This window comes from Chiloscyllium punctatum, chromosome 18 (assembly GCF_047496795.1).
Source record: "Chiloscyllium punctatum isolate Juve2018m chromosome 18, sChiPun1.3, whole genome shotgun sequence".
In the NCBI taxonomy this organism is placed as follows: Eukaryota; Metazoa; Chordata; class Chondrichthyes; order Orectolobiformes; family Hemiscylliidae; genus Chiloscyllium; species Chiloscyllium punctatum.
The window spans coordinates 73,152,221-73,156,871 of NC_092756.1; the positions used below are offsets into that span (position 1 = coordinate 73,152,221).

General features: G+C 45.6%; 1 non-coding gene across 1 annotated transcript; it reads left to right on the forward strand.

The window, feature by feature from the left end:
• The first annotated feature begins 1,852 nt into the window (after window positions 1-1,852).
• trnar-ucu (transfer RNA arginine (anticodon UCU)) lies at window positions 1,853-1,925 on the forward strand. The gene has a single exon. It is a non-coding gene; the product is annotated as a tRNA-Arg (tRNA).
• Window positions 1,926-4,651: the final 2,726 nt, after the last annotated feature.

Consider the following 4,651-nt stretch of genomic DNA (forward strand, 5'->3'; position numbering starts at 1 on the left):
TCTCTGTGGCTTATCCTCCATTTCTAATCTATTTTGGAAAAATCCCTTTCTCTGCATTCAGTTGATGGTCAGTGGTATCCAACATGATCTTGCACAAGATTTTCGGGGATCTGCAGGATTGAATGTTGAAGTTGGTGATCAAGTGGCTGCTGTCTCTGGATCGGGACAATATTCCTGAGAGTGTGGTTAGAGGGGTTGCTTTTGGAAGCCAGCTCTCATCACACTCTCATCAACAAACCAACCCTTCAACACTGATCCCTCCAGAACATCGGATATTACTGACAGAGAATACCCTTGCCAACGTTTATAGGTGCACCATCGACAGCATTCTGTCTGGATGTATCACTACCTGGTTTGGCAACTGCACCATTCAAGATCGGAGACGGTTACAGAGAGTGGTGAACTCGGCCCGGACAATCACAAAGGCCAACCTCCCATCTATAGAATCCATCTCCGTCTTCACTATCCTATTGATCTGTGACTCTACTTTCAAGGAGCTATGAACCTACACTCTAAGGCCTCTTTGTTCAGCAACACTCCCTGGGACATTCCCATTAAGTCTATAAGCCCAGCTAAGATTTGCTTTCCCAAAATGCAGCACCTCACATTGATCTAAATTAAACTCCACCCATCACTCCTCAGCTCATCGGCCCTTCTAATCAAGATCCCGTTGTAATCTGAGGGAACCTTCTTTGCTGTCCACTACACCTCCAATTTTGGTGTCATCTGAAAACTTACTAATGATACTAACATATATATAAATGACGGAAAGTAGTGGACCCAGCACTGATTCTTGTGGCACTCCATTGGTCACAGGGCTCCAGTCTGAAAAACAACCCTCCACCACCATCCTCTGTCTCCTACCTTTGAGCCATTTCTGTATCTAAAGAGCTAGTTCTCCCTGTATTCCATGAGATCTAACCTTGCTGATCAGCCTCCCATGGGGAACCTTGTCGAACGCCTAACTGAAGTCCATATAGATCACATCCCCCGCTCTGCCCTCATCAATCCTCTTTGCGACTTTTTCAGAAAACTCAATCATGTTTTTGAGTCATGATTTCTCCAGCATTTTCTCTCTTTCAGATTTCCAGCATTCACAGCATTTAGCTTTTATTGGACAGCTTGCCATTTCACTTGGCAATGAAAAACGTTTTGTGATTTACACATGAAAGAACTGAAACCAACCTGGTCATTCGAAAAGATGAGAGACTTCACACACAATCCAGATGTTTTTCAACATATAATTTCAGTGACATCACACTGTAAACTTTTGCCATAAATTCTGTGTCTTACAATCTTATACTCCACAACCACCTGACGAAGCAGCAGCGCTCCGAAAGCTAGTACTTTGAGGTAAACCTGTTGGACTACAACCTGGTGTTGTCTGATTTTTAACAATGATTATTCGAAGCTTGCACAAGGTAATTCCAGGATTTGGGAGATCTTGGGGTGAATTGTCTGAAAGAGACAGCACAGCCACAATGGGCTGAATGCCTGCTATGATTCTGTTGATTTGTCCTCAATGCAGCTGTTTGCAACATCTCCACTTACTCCTTCCCCACTAACTGCAAATATCTTCAAGGTGCTGCACAAAATAACATTGAGCCCTTTGCTATTTTCTTGTCTGCTCCATATTCCTCAGACTTGAGTTGTGCAACATTGGAGTTTGGTTAATTTCTCATCTGTCCGTTTGGACACAAATGGGAAGCGAGATTGATTTATCAAGCAGCCAACAATTTAGCATGAGATGGTAGGGGTAAAAAACAATCAGTGAGAGTATAACACTCAGAAACACACAGTAAGAGAGGTCGGGTGCAGTACATAAAGGCTGTGATTTTTGCCCAGGTGTGTGGCCCCAGTGGCCTAATGGATATGGCACTGGCCTTCTAAGCCAGGGCTTGTGAGTTCGAGTCCCATCTGGGGTGTCAGTCACTTGCCCTTTGTCAACTTGATTTCTAATCAACTTTGGGAAAATCTCTAGATGGAAAGTGGTGCCCAACATCTTTTTGCAGGATTGAGGTGAATTTTCTGAAAGAGACAGCACAGTCACAATAGCGGAAAACCTGCTGAGATTCTCCTGGGGATGGCATGGTGGCTCAGTGGGTAGCACTGCTGCCTCACAGTGTCAGGGACCTGGCTTTGATTCCTCCCTTGGGTGTCTGTTTGTGTTGAGTTTGCACATTCTCTCCATGGGGGACTCCGGGTGCTTTGGTTTCCTCCCACATCCGAAAGATGTACAGGTTCGGTGGATTGGCTTTGGGGAATGCAGCGTGAGAGGATCGGGGTTGGGCCTGGATGGGATGCTCTTCAGAGGGTCAGTGTGGATGTGATGGGCTGAATGGTCTGCCCTTCTCACGCGAGGGTTTTTATGAACAGGTTTGGAGCAGATGGTCAGAGCTCCACTGCAGGACCCAGTCAAGGCTTTGCTAAGGGTTTGGCGTTCAGGTGTGTTTTCCTCTTCTCCTGTCCCTGGTCTTCCAGAATCTTCTGTGGCTTTGGCCAATACGGTCATGAGCTGGGTTCACATCATCCAATGGGGTCATACCAATACCCTTGACTCTTGTCATGCCAGGAGCTACAAAGTGGATTGACTCAGGCTGACACTTCTCCAATATACAACCCTCAGTCTGGTTGGAACTGGTTCTTCTTGAATCTTTGTAGCTCTTTGATCTTCGTTGCACTGTTCTCTGGAGCTGATAGCTGCTGTTTAATTTAGTTTGGCCAATTTTCTATCTGGTCAAATTTCTCCAGGTGAGGATCAATTGAGAATGCCTGATTTTGTTGCCATGGTCACGTGACCACACAGGATTGAGATCAGCTGCACAGTGAAGGTTTCAACAAACTCAAAAACCCAAATAAGATTTGAGCTCACAATCTCTGGTTTAGGAATTTGGTGCCTTTCCCAAGAGATCACTGGGGCTCCAACAGATGGGCCTACCTATCTATGGACAAATGACCTTCTGGTTTGGTTGTGTTGGTGTCAGAGTAAGCTATATTCTGTCAACATTACCAACTGAACCCCAGATTACCTGCATGTTTGGTATTTATGATGATGTCCAATATTTCAATGGAAATGATTGAAATCTGGGTGTTCAAGGTTGGAACTGATGGGGTTGTGGCTATGCATTTGGGCCCTGACCTTTCTTAGTCAAGGTATTGAATACAATTGCAAGGAGGCTATGATGGAGATGTGAGGTAGTTCGGCCATCGTTGGAGAACACAGATTGGACAAACATTTGTTGGAAGGCAACTGCTGAAAACCACCAGGCTCTGAGTCAGAGTCGGGGTTCACCAACAGAGTTTATTGTCCAAGGAAATCCCGGAGCTCCGGGGAGAGAGCAGCACCAACAGCACAGTGGTCAGCTGTGATTCTTCTCTCAACCCGGAGCACATGGTCAAGATACTGTGATACATTTTGTGATATAATAGGTCAGTGATGAGGTTATTGTCTCTGTAACATGGCTTGTTTATTGTAAACATTGCAGAATCCTTGATCGTTTCGGTGCAGTTATTGTCAGTTCCAGCGTGGCCTTTGTTAATTTCAGTGCAGTTGTTGTCAGTTTCAGCGTCTGCGCGGAAGTCCGTTGCTGTAGTAATGGGCGCTCATCGCTCTTCCTGAGAAGGCCGATTACTGCAGCCTTGGCTATTATCCCTCTGTATTGAGTCTGTATCTAACAGTTAGCATTTCTATCAAAGGTGTTGTCTGACCCAGACCCTTTGGCGGGCAGTGTATGTTCTTCATGTGTATTGTCTCTCCCATCCGCCTTAAACTAATCAACTCGGTTGTGAGTGCATTGTGCTGGCATTCTGGTGCCCCCAGGCAGTGTCTGTGTTTGCTCTGCTGTCTCTCTCCATATTGTGGTCTGGCGGTCATCTTGTGTGTCAAATGGCCGACTTATGGCTCAGCGGCCATCTTGTGCATCCGTCTGCCTCGTGTCACCCTGCACTGTGCCATCTCCCACTTCCCTCCCCACTTTGTGGTCAAGGAGGCGAGGGTATTAACTGGAACAATCCATGCTGGGCCATTGGAATCTCCTTCCTGTCCCGATATAGGGCTGGCTCTCTTCCACAAAGGGGGGTCTCGCAAGTTCGGGCAGATCTTCTCTCTCTCCAAAATTTGTTTTTTTAAAAAATAGACTTTATTCATAAAAAAGCAAATACAAATGCATACACAGGTTCTAAACCAGTTGTGTACAGTCTATGCAGAGAGAAAAGAACCAACAAAATACTGGAATTTTGACATTTCTCAAAGTTCTGTGTCGTGAAAAAAACAGCATTTTGTACATGGGCAGGAACCGATCTCTGTTCATTGTCAGGCACCAAGAGGGTCTGAGAACTGAAAGGACGATGTGATCATTTGTCAGAAAGACCTGAGACTGTGTTGTTTCCCTGTTACACCTTGGCAGCAGCTGCCCGAAACTTTAGTGTGTCCCTCAGTGTGTCGTTACAGATCTTGGAATATGCTCGGCTGCAGCGCTCGTTTAGGATCAACTATTCCCAGTGGAGTATTGGCACTGAGTTTTTGTGGCTTAATGGGTAAGACTGTAGCTTCTGATGTAGTGGATTGGAGGTTCAAATCCCTTTTGGGGTGTTGACTTTTTAAGCCTGGTCTTTGTGGTGGCTGATTTTCAACCCATATCAACTCCATCTC